Source organism: Manis pentadactyla, chromosome 13 (assembly GCF_030020395.1).
Source record: "Manis pentadactyla isolate mManPen7 chromosome 13, mManPen7.hap1, whole genome shotgun sequence".
NCBI classification, from domain to species: Eukaryota; Metazoa; Chordata; class Mammalia; order Pholidota; family Manidae; genus Manis; species Manis pentadactyla.
In genome coordinates, this window is record NC_080031.1 from 100721984 (window position 1) to 100735010 (window position 13027).

Sequence of the window (13027 nt, forward strand, 5' to 3'; positions counted from 1 at the left end):
GGTTTTAGCTCATATTAAATAAAATGATCCATATATTTGATCCATTTTGAATTAATTTTTGTATATGGTGTGAGGTAAGGGACCAACTTCATTCTTCTGTATGGATATACAGTTGTTACAGCACAGTGTTTTTTGAAAAGACTGTTCTTTACCCCCATTGAATGGTCTTGGAACCCTTGTTGAAAATCAAAGTATTTACTTTTAAATCAGAAAACAAAATCAAAATAATAAAAATGTATATATAGTATGTTTCCTCTTTTCTTCTATATTTCTATTTTTTCTGTTACTTTTCATCAGGTTTTTATGCCCTTATACCCTTCTAACTATCTTGCCTACCAGTGGTAGAGTAACATCTTGTTAATAACGCCATGTTCTTTCTTTGCTCAAGAGTGGGTCAGGTTGCTACTCTCCAAAGATTTAATTGGTGCCACACCACAGAGCATAATTATCCCACCAAACCACATCATTTATGTCTCTTAGCCTAAAATAATCAGCTAGCCTTACCCATGGCTTCTACTATGTATGGATTTAAAGGAAAACTGAATTAAAATATATTTAAATTCAAAGGAGTGAGGAGATATATCCTTTTTATCAAGGAGTCAAAATAGTTGACTTTGTTCTCAAAATCAACTGTCATTTACTCTTTCTACAAACATTAACTGGACACCTAGTACATGTTCCAGGATTATAAAAAGGAATAAAATTTAGACACACTGTGCTCTAATTGCTCACAGTTAAGAAGAGGAGACAGTTATTTAAAAAGATAAATTATAATTCAACATTGTACATGCAATAATGAAAATGTGAATAAAATACTGTGGGAATACCAAAAGTGCCACAAGTTGAATAACAGGAAGATTCCTTTCTGCCTTAATAGTCTGCTAAATTGCCATGTATAATTACCTAGAACTATTTTTATAGTATTTCCCCATCACCAGTTTATCTTTTCATTCATTTACAAATATGTATTAATTGCCTACTTAATGCAGACAAAAGGACAAAGAAATTTCTAATCTGGTTGGGACTGAGTTATGACATACAGAAACCTTAAAAAAATAATGTAGCTGCGAGGTTTGCAGTAACGTTTTCCAATTTGGTGATACGTTAAAAAGTTATATGAAAGCAGTGCGTTAGGAAAAAATATTATGCATCAATAGCACAAGAACTCTAACCTAAAACAAGAACTAGGTGAGTAGTCTACATTAGTGGTTGTTAATCATGGTGCCTCAGTACAGCAGTATGTCACTATAAATTGTGCAGCATGTCACAGTAGTGTGTATCTATATTAGTTAAGGCATCAGAATTTGCAATTACACACACACACACACACACACTCAGAATTGAAGATTATTCTTCTTATGCTAACATCATTCTCATTTATTTGCATGCTGATATACTTAGTTGAATGTTTTAGGTAATGAATTTCAAGAAGGAAAGATCAATGTATCCAGGAGAGACTCCATGAAGAATTCACAGAATGGGTAGTATTTAGAGATAAACTGGGGGAGAATACATCCTCCTGTGTGGGAAGGATGAGAATGTTGATGAAGTCTTAGTAGAAATAAATAGACTGGCCTAGCAGAGCAAAGATTTATAGAGGGAAGTATGGCAACAAATGAGTTGGAAGTTTCATAGTGGACAATTGTTTTTGCAGTTTTGCATCCTTTCAACCTTCTTCTGGTAATAAGACCCTAACTTGCTCTGGCAAACCCCTCTCTCTCCCTCTTCCCTGACTGCATGAACTTTGGGTAGAGTTAACTCAAACCACAGTCCAGGATTGAGTAGGTAACTCAGACCTGGTGAATCAGTGTCAGAGTCCCCAGGTTGCAGAGAGAGTTCAAGAATGGACAATAAGAGGCAATGAAACTTTTACTAAGAAAGACAGATCTCTTTTCTTTTGAAATTGCTAATAGTAAGGATGCTATAAGCTTGGAACTACTGAGAGGTCGGCACTTTGCACCAGGAAATGATTCTGATATAGCAGAAGACAGAACTAAGAGATGAAGAGAGGGAATAAGTCCCAGTGAATTATCCAGCCCCTGGATCTATGCATGACTGAAACCAAGGACCCCCAGACTTTTCAGTTATTTTAGCCAGTAAGTTTCCATATTTACTTACGCCATTTTAAGTTAGTTTCTGTCATGTGCAACAAAAGTATCCTAAATGGTTTGGGTCTTTGGGGGACAGTTACTAAAGATCCTATGTGACAAAGGTTAGAAATTAGGACTTTACCCTATGAAGAGCCACTAAAAAAATTAAGTGTTTAAAGGAGATATAAGACGTAATGAAAGTTATTTGGCCAATATCATTTTTTTCATTGTCAAGTGAGAAAATTACCACCACGAGTAATTTGTTTTAACAGGATAGCATACAGGAGTAGAAGTGAGATTACATCTCAGACTTCCTAGGCTCTGGACCTGGGCTGCTTGCCTTTTATGTTATTCTGTTGTAGTTAGAACTTAGTATACTTCTCAAATGTGCAAACCTATTTTTTACTTGGTCCAAGTTTGACACAGAAATCATTAGGCTTTGAGCAAGTGAATTTCTTCATCTTCATAATATGTTCAAGATAATGTGGTTTTCAATGAATATGGTAGTGATAATGTCCACTTTAACAGCCAATGAAATATAGTAGAAATATAGTGCTAACTGAAATGGGTACCTAAGGTCACTCCACTAAATATGAAATTCATGTTTTCAGCATATATCAATAATCATATGCTTTCAATAACTGATTTGTGGAAAAAGCCCAAAAGGGAAAACTAAGAGAGTTGGGCCTTACTCATAGTTCCTAAACAGTTTTGTATGATTTAGCAAATCACATTCTTTCTCTATGACCCAATTTTTCTACTTAAAAGATAGAAAAATGATAATACTGAACCTAAGACACAAGATTTAACTATGGCCTTGACAATTTTCATCTGTGTTCATTAGGCACTGTGGAACATTAGGGAAAGCCACTCTAGGAATACAGTAATAATAATAAAAGTTAAATTGAGTACTTACTATATTCTAGGCACCATTATAAATGTTCTACATGTATTAAATCACTTGTGCCTTACAACAACCCTATGAGGTAAATACAATTATTATCCCCATTCTTCTAAGGCTCAGAAAAGTTATGTTTCGTATCCCAAAGCCCTGAGTTAGCCATGAATTGAACCCAGACTACTGTATACTGCATTTCTACTTATCTAACAATATAGTAGACAATCTAGAATAGAATAGTAAGCATGAAGGAAAATACTCTGAACAGCTGAAAAGAGATGTCAAAGGTTTTTAATGTCTTTTATTTTGCCTCATGCTCAAGGCCTATTAACTTTTATCTTAGGCACAATTTTAACAAATGTGTTGATATTTTTTAAACCCATGGGAGGTGATAAGGAACTAATAAAAATGCTGATTTCTAAGATAAAAGTTGAGAAGGGAGGGAGAGCAAAAATGAAAATGTGGAAAAAATAACAAAATGCACAAGTCTGGGTCCCTCTAAGGTAATTGCAGACACACGTATCTATTGCAATAGCCAATGAGGATATCACTGTTAAGGCACACATACTGATATTCCTAATAATTACCCTAAGTCATCAATTGAAGGTTAAATTATAGTCAATGCTCTTTAAGAGATTGTTTACTCTCTTACTGTTTAAGAGGGGGTCAAGTTTCAGACCAGAGTCCCCTCTCCCAGAAACTTCATTCCAGAGAAAGACTGTAATAAAGGGAAACCTAAGGGTCCTAGAAAGAAGGACTATTTGTAACTGAGCAAATGGAAAGGTTGGAATCCCCTGGGGGAGATAAACATCTTCTCAGAGAATTTTTCACTATCTTTGATGGACATGATCAGGAAATAGGACATGGTTTGAGAGGACTTTCAGCCTCAGACACTGGAGAAAAAGTGGGCTGAAATGATCTTGGTTCTTTAAATTAGAGTGAATGAATCCAGTTTCTCCAGAGAAAACATCTTCCTTCTCTGGCATGGTGAAGGAGAGGAAAGCATCTGACTAGTTGAGGTGGGAATGGGGGATAAAAATCTGGCTTCTACCTGATTTTTATATAGACTTTAAAATAATCTGTCCCCTTTCATCCCCTTCTCTCTGTTGCACACATTCTTCACCCCTCCATTTGCTGTTTCTTTCTGAGGTTCCATAGGACAAATCTGTGGGCATATTGCTGGTGTCCTCCTCTACAGTACTTAGGTTTTACCTTTCTGACTTGTTAAGTCATTTTTCCTTTCTTCATCCACTTTTAGCCTTCATGTGATATGCCTTGGGGTTAAAGATTTCACCTAATGTCACTGAATGTAGACTTCATGTTTTTATTTCTCATTCTCATTCTACAAATGTCTTTAAACATATTAAATATGCCTAATACCACTCATGATAGGAAACTGTAAATTAAAACTTCAATAAAATACCATTTTCCACCTATTGGATTAACAAAGATTATTCACAAGCTTACTGTCAGGCCTCAGTTCCTCACTGGCTGTTTGTTGGAAACCTCAGTTCCTTGCCACATAAGCCTTTCCATAGGCAGTTGCTTGAGTATCTTTGAGACATGGCAGTTTGCTTTCTCCAGAATACATGGAAGAAGAAGAGAGAGAGCCAGTCTTTCTTAAAACTGCTTAATTGAGATATAACTGCTTAATTCATATACTATGCAATTCACCCATTCAAAGTATACAGTTCAATTTATCTGGTGTATTTACAGAGTTCTGCAGCCATCACTACAATCAATGTTAGAACATTGTAAATTTTCATTACTTCCAAAAGAAACCCTGAACTAAGACAACACCTACCCCAACCCTCCAGCCCTAGGAAACTATCAATCTACTTCCTGTCTCTGTAGATTTGCCTATTCTGGACATTACATATGAAGGGAGTCATACAATATCTGGTCTTTTGTGACTGGCTTCTTTCACTTAGCATGGTTTTAAGATTCAACAATGTTGTAATGTGTCAGTGTTTCATTTCTTTTTATTAGGTTTTTTCTCTCTCACTTTTCTTGGTCCAAGAAAGACCTGGGTCTTCTTGGTTTGGGATCTGGGTTAGCACTTCCCAGCCTCAGCCTCAGAAACAGTTCCCTTTAGAAGTAGCTGAGGTTCTGATTTGACCCATAGTCCAATCCTTGCAGCATTTCATAACCTAATCTTGCAAAAGACATATCACTACTTTGCCATCCTCTGTTGTTCATACAGGCCAATCTTCATATAGTATGGAAAAGGACCACATAAGGAAGTGAATGCCAGAGGGCATGAATCACTGAGGGCCATCTTGGAAGCTGCCTACTAGTGAGGATGTTGTCCTGTTGCAGTCCATGTTATAAGTAAAGACTTAAGAAATCTGATTAAAAATGGGAGAATAGGAAGGCAAGGCAGAAACCTCCTTCCAAAAACATATAAAAGAAGAAAATACAGCAAATATAACTAAACCTGAAAATGACCTGAAGACTGCAGAACAGACCCCCTACACCTGAGGAAGAAGAGAAGACCACACAGAAAAGGGTAAAGTGGCAAAGCCAAGATGGAGTGGGACCCAAGCCTTCCCTGAACCCCAGCCTACAGGTGGGAGAAAGAGGAATGGGGTGGGGAGGGGGGTAGGAGCTCAGGAGCGCTGCACTCCTAGCCCTAGAGATCTGGTGCAGGGCCATGAGCCCACATTACATTGGGTTCTGGTGATTTGCAGGGCTGGACACCAGGGGCAGGTGGAACACCCTGGGAGGCTGAGACTCCAGCCAGTGTGGAGGGCAGGCACACCCCACCGGTCCTAAGACCCAAAGGAGGCAGCAGTTTGAAAGACTTGTCAGCAATGGGAGGGGTACGAGTGGGGTGAGGGTTGGACAGAACTTTCTCCTCAGGAGAAAGGGCAGGTGGAGGATACCTCCCCAGCCCTTCCTCAGCCCAACAGATCAGGAACTCTTGGGAGCCCCAGATGCTCCACCCCCCTTGCTGGCAATGCAGCCGTGAAGCTCCTCCCTGCATGCACTACTGGGAGCCAACCTACTTGGCTCAGTGGCAGCATCAGACTTAGCTCCCTGGCAGGCAGAGGGAGGCTCTCCCACCACCTTCCTTGGCTCCATTTCAGCCCAACCAGGCAGGTGCCTGCAGGAGCCAGCACCAGACCTCCTTCCTCCTTGTAGGTGTCCAAACCCGGTGCTGTGAGTCTGGCCGGGGCAGAGCCACACATTGGCCCACCCACTCCATTAACCCTGCAGCCCCACCATTTCTGAAGGCTAGGCGGAGGGCAGCCCCGCCCACAGCGAGCTCAGCAGAGATTCCTGAGCTGATCACAGAGGCAGCAGCAGATGCACACTGCCTGCCCAGACTGAGATGACTACAGATGCCAGACAGACAGATGCCCAGCCCACAGCACACTATACTGGGGCCCCCCGCAGGAATCAGGCACTAGAGAGTAAAGAATCCTGAGCTTCTGGGCACCATAAGATGCCTTCTTCATAAAGCTATTATTCTATATGTCAGAAAGCACAGCAGAGACATCTAATACAAAGGAAGAAACACAGAAACCCTGACAAAAAGTAGTAGACCAACTAATTACCATGCAAGTACAAAATTAAAACAAAAGAAGCAAAAGCAACTATACACAGAAAAACAAAACTACAATGATGTGAACAAAACTATAAGGCAGAACCCCAGAAAGACTGCTAAATGAAACAGATCACCAATCTTCTTGATGAAGATTTCAAAATGAAAATCATGAACATGCTCACAGATTTACAGAAAAGTATTCAAGATCTCAGGGGGGACTTGAACAGAAAGACAGAAGACCTGAAAAAGAGCCACTCAGAGCTGAAGAATACAGTATCTGAAATGAAACACACAATAGAAGGATTTAAAAGTAGACTAAAACATGTAGATGAAATTAGAGAACATGAAAACAAAGAAGCTGAGGAACAGAGAGAGAAAGAATTTCTAGGAATAAAAGAATGATAATAAGAGAACTATGTAACCAATGCAAATGAAACAATACTTACATAATAGGGGTATCAGAAGGAGAAGAGAAAGACAAAGGAATAGAAAGTCTCTTCAAGGAAATAATTGCCTAAAACTTCCCCAATCTGGGGAAGGAAATCAACACTCAGGTCACGGAAGTACAGATATCCCCTAACAAAAGGAACCCCAGCAAGACAACAAGACATAATAATTAAAATGGCAAAGATCAAGGATAAGGAGTGTTGAAAGCAGCCAGAGAGAGAAAAAAGATCACTTATAAAGGAAACCCCATCAGGCTATCAGCAGCCTTCTCAACTGAAACTCTTCAGGCCAGAAGGGAATGGCATGATACATTTAATTTACTGAAACAGAAGTATCTCCAACCAAGAATCCTCTACCCAGGCAAGATTATCATTTAAATTTTAAGCAGGTATTAAACAATTTTCAGATAAACAAAAGTTGAAGGAATTTACCACCACTAAGCCAGCCTTACAGGATATGTTAAAGGGACTGCTGTAGATGGAAATGTCCTTAAGGCTAAAAAGTTTTCACCAGTAAACATAAACCCACAGTAAAGGTAGTAGACCAACTAATTACTAAGCAAGTATGAAATCAAAACAAAACAAAAGAAGCAAAATCAACTATACATAAAATCATTAAAGGGATACACAAAAAGGGATGACATCTAGTATGAAAAATGTGGAGGAAGAAGAAGGGGGAAAAAGCACCTTTAGATTGGTTTGAAATAGAGTAAACAGCAATTTAAGATAGACTATTACATAGTAAGGAAGCTATTCTTGAACTGTTGATAACCACAAAACTAAAGCCTACAATAAATACACACAAAATAAATAAATATTTTAAAAATAGAGAGGAAATCCAATACAACACTAAAAAACCATCAACAATAAGAGAAGAGTATAAGAGAGGAAGAAAGGAACAGAGAGGAGCTATAAAAAATAGCCAGAAAACAATTAATAAAATGGCAGTAAGTATGTATCTATCAATAATCACCTTAAATGTAAATGAACTGAATGCACCGACCAAAAGACATAGAATAGCAGAATGGATAAGGAAACAAGACCCATCTATACGGGTCTCACATCAATAGACAGATCAACCAGACAGAAAATAAATTAGGAAACAGAGGCACTGAACAATACATTAGATCAAACAGACTTAAAAGATATCTACAGAACCCTCCACCCAAAAGCAGCAGGAAACACATTTTTCTCAAGTGTACATGGAATGTTCTCCAGAATAGATCACATACTAGGCCACAGGAAGAGCCTCAATAAATTAAAAAAGATTGAAACTGTATCAACCAGCTTCTCAGACCATAATGGTATGAAACTAGAAATAAATTACACAAAGAAAACAAAAAGACCTACAAACACATGGAGAGTAAACAACATACTTCTAAATAATCAATGGATCAATGAAAAACTTAAAACAGAAATCAAATAATACATGGAGACAAATTAAAACAAAAACAGAACAGCCCAAAATCTGTGGGATGAGGCAAAGGCAGTTCTAAGGGGAAAGTACATAGTGATACAGGCTTACTTGAGAAACAAGAACAATCCCCAAAAAACAGTCTAAAATCACAATTAAAGAAACTAGAAAAAGAAGAACAAATGAAGTCCAAAGTCAGTAGAAGGAGGGATATAATAGAGATCAGAGCAGAAATAAATAAAATAGAGAAGAATAAAACAATAGAAAAAAATCAGTGAAACCAGGAGCTGGTTCTTCAAGAAAATTAGCAAAATACATAAACCCCTAGCTAGACTTATCAAGAGAGAAAGAGAATATATATACATAAACAGAAACAGAAACCAAGAAGGAATAATCACAACAGATACCACAGAAATACAAAGAATCATAAGAGAATTCTATGAAAAATTATATGCCAATAAATTGGACAGCCTAGAAGAAATGAACAACTTCCTAGAAAAATACAACCTTCCAAGACTGACCCAGAAAGAAACAGAAAATCTGAACAGACCAATTGCCAGCAATGAAATTGAACTGGTAATCAAAAAACTACCTAAGAACAAAATTCCTGGACCAAATGACTTCACTACTGAATTTTATCAAACATTTAGTGAAGACCTAATACCCATCCTCCTTAAAGTTTTCCAAAAAGTAGAAGAGGACAGAATACTTCCAAACTCATTCTATGAAGCCAACATCACTCTAATACCAAAACCAGGCAAACACACCACACACACAAAAAAAATTACAGACCGATATCCCTGATGAACATAGATGCAAAAATACTCAACAAAATATTAGCAAACCAAATTCAAAAATACATCAAAATCATCCATCATGATAAAGTGGGATTTATTCCAGGGATGCAAGGATGGTACAGTATTCATTAATCAATCAATATCATACACCACATTAACAAAAAGAAGGACAAAACCACATGATCATCTCAATAGATGCTGAAAAAGCATTTGACAAAATTCAACATCCATTCGTGATAAAATCTCTCAACAAAACGGGTATAGAGGGCACATACCTCAACATAATAAAGGCCATATACAACAAACCCATAGCCAACATCATACTTAATAGTGAAAAGCTGAAAGCTTTTCCTCTAAGATCAGGAAGAAGATAAGGATGCCCACTCTCCCCACTTTTATTCAACATAGTTCTGGAGGTCCTAGCCACAGCCATCAGAGAACACAAGGAAATAAAATGCATCCACATTGGTAAGGAAGAAGGTAAACTCTCACTATTTGCAGATTATATGATATTGTATATAAAAAACCTTAAGGAATCCACCCCAAAACTACTAGAACTAATAACATAATTCAGTAAAGTTGCAGGATACAAAATTAATACACAGAAATCTGTGGCATTCCTATACACTAATGCTGAGTTAGCAGAAAGATAAATCAGGAAAACAATTCCATTTACAATTGCAACAAAAAGAATAAAATACCGAGGAATAAACCTAACCAAGGAAGTGAAAAACCTATGCTCTGAAAACTACAAGACACTCATGAAAGAAATTAGACACCAATAAATGGAAATCTACCCCATGCTCATGGATAGGAAGAATTAATATTGTTAAAATGGCCATCCTGCCCAAAGCAATTTACAGATTCAATGCAATCCCTATCAAAATATCAATGGCATTCTTCAATGAACTAGAAAAAATAGTTCTAAAATTCATATTGAACCACAAAAGCCCCCAGATAGCTAAAGTGATCCTGAGAAAGAAGAACAAAGCTGGGGGATTATGCTCCATGACTTCAAGCTCTACTACAAAGCTACAGTAATCAAAACAGTATGGTACTGGCACAAGAAGAGACCCATAGATCAATGGAACAGAATAGAGAGCCCATGCATATATATGTCAATTAATATATGATAAAGGATCCATGAATATACAATGGGGAAATGACAGCCTCTTTAACAACTGGACAACTGGTATTGGCAAAACTGGACAACTACATGTAAGAGAATGAAATTGGATTATTGTCTAACTCCATACACAAAAGTAAACTTGAAATGGATCAAAGACCTGAATGTGAGTCAGGAAACCATAAACCTCACAGAAGAAAACATAGGCAAAAATCTCTTGAATATAAACATGGGCAATTTTTCCCTAGACACATCTCCTCAGGCAAGGCAAACAAAATAAAAAATGAACAAGTGGGATCACATCAAACTAAAAAGCTTCTGTATAGCAAAGGGCACCATCAGCAGAGCAAAAAGGCTTCCTACAGTATGAAAGAATATATTCACAAATGATTTATCTGATAAGGAGTTAATATCCAAAATTAATATAAAGAATTCACAAAAGCAAGCAAAAAAAAAAAAAGAATTCACATGCCTCAACAGCCAAAATACAAATAATACAATTAAAATATGGGCAAATGATCTTAACAGACACTTCTCCAAAGAAGAAATACGGATGGCCAACAGGCATATGGGAAGATGCTTCACATTGCTAATCATCAGGGAAATTGAATGTGAATTGGTTCAACCGCTGTGGAAAGTAATATGGAGGTTCCTCAAAAAACTAAAAATACCATTTGACCCAGTAATTCTACTCCTAGGAATTTACCTGAAGAAAAGAAGATCCATGATTCAAAAAGATATATGCACCCCTATTTTTATTGCAGCACTATTTATAATAGCCAAGATATGGAATCAACCTAAATGTCCATCAATAGATGAATGGATAAAGAAGGTGTGGTTCATATACACAATGTAATATTATTCAGCCATAAAAAGAAAAGAAATAGTGCCTATTGTAACAACATGGATCGATCTAGAGGGTATTATGCTCAGTGAAAGAAAGCCAGGTTGAGAAAGACAAATACCATACGATTTCACTCATTTGTGGGATAAAAATATAAAGCCGAAGAGAAGGAACAAAACAGCAGTAGACTCATAGACCCCACTAAGTGACTAGTGGGTACCAAGGGGAAGGATTTGGGGTGGGAGCATTGGGGGAAGGGGACAGGGATAAAAGGGCACAATAATTCACAATCACAATATAAGTTGATCACGGGGACTGCTGAACCACTGTGAGGTACATTTGAAACTAACATAAGATTGTATATTAATGATACTTTAATAAAAAAAGAAAATTAAAATAAAAAAATGTAAAGGCTTAACCTCCAACTTTGCCTCATCTTATAGATCACCACTTACAAAATAACAAGAGCAAACAAACAACAAATAGCTCATTCCCACTGCATGAGATAAAGGAAAAGCCCCCATTTAGAGGGAGCTTTGGCAGGAGTGAGTCTTGCTACAGCAGCACCTGATGTCCCTTGATCAGTAGAGAACTGAAGGTCTGGCATTACGGCAATGAGAAAATGAGCTTGACACTTGACTTTAAAAGGGGATATTGAAGGAAACCAAAGGCTGACAGCAACTTGATGAAACACAGTGCTAGCTATATAAATAAAGTTGAAAAACACTCACCTGGCATAAATGTATTCACCCTGATGAACACTTATTCCCAAGAATAATACAGTACCATAGAGAACAAGTAACTGCAGCTTTCTTACGGTTTGGTCATGACTATCCACTCAGTCATTTTGTCAGTCAACAATTATTAATGGTACTTGTATAGAGGGGACTTCTGCACTCAATTAATATTCCCTGAGTTCCCCTTTGGGATATGACACTATATTTAACAATATAATAAAGACACATAAAACAAATACATAGTCCCTTCCTTCAAAAATCTTTCAAAGCAAGAAAAAATAGACAAATGAGAAACTGGCATTTGTTTTTAAAGATAAAAACACAGGGAGCTATAAAAGTTCTTAAAAATATACATATATTGCCATTTGTCTCAGATTATCTTCCTCCAATTCCATGTATTTTTAGTTATTGATGAAAACTGTTTATATACAAGATGGCTTTTACAATTAAAAAAAGAAACCCACACATTTTAGGGCACTATGTAGCAGCACCATCTGTTTGGGCTTATTTTCCTGGTTAGTGTGTATGGGTCAATTCACTTTGTAAAAGTAGTGAGATAAACAATTGGAGTTTTGAAATTTCTTTGGGGCATTAATTTGTTTTGCATCATGTAACCATGTCAAAAGAAGGCAAGTTAAATCTCTGGTACAATTAAAATACAAGGAAATACACAAAGATATCTTTACTAAACTTGATTCCATGAAAATATTCCAGATCAACAGATTGAAGGAGGCTTTTACTTAAAATAGTTTTGCAGATAGGGGTAAACTCAAAAGCAGATTAATTGTGATGGGCCAATAATAAAGAATGTAATTTCCATTTCTGTAGCATATTAACAAGAAATTTTAATCTATGTATAATTTGGTATTATGTAAGATCAACTTAAAAGCAACAAACTACCCAGTTAGCAGCCTCCATCCCACTGCAGTTTTTATACTGTTAGCAGAAACTATCACACAAATAAATGGCTTTCTCTCAAAGGAACTCCCAGTCAAATGATCTGCAAGCTCTTAATAAAGAAAGGAAGAGGAAGTTTTAAAAGTTTCAGATAAAGTTAACTCCTTTTTCTAACCTATAAAAAGTAGATATATACCAATTACCCCCACTAGACTGGCAAAAATTAAG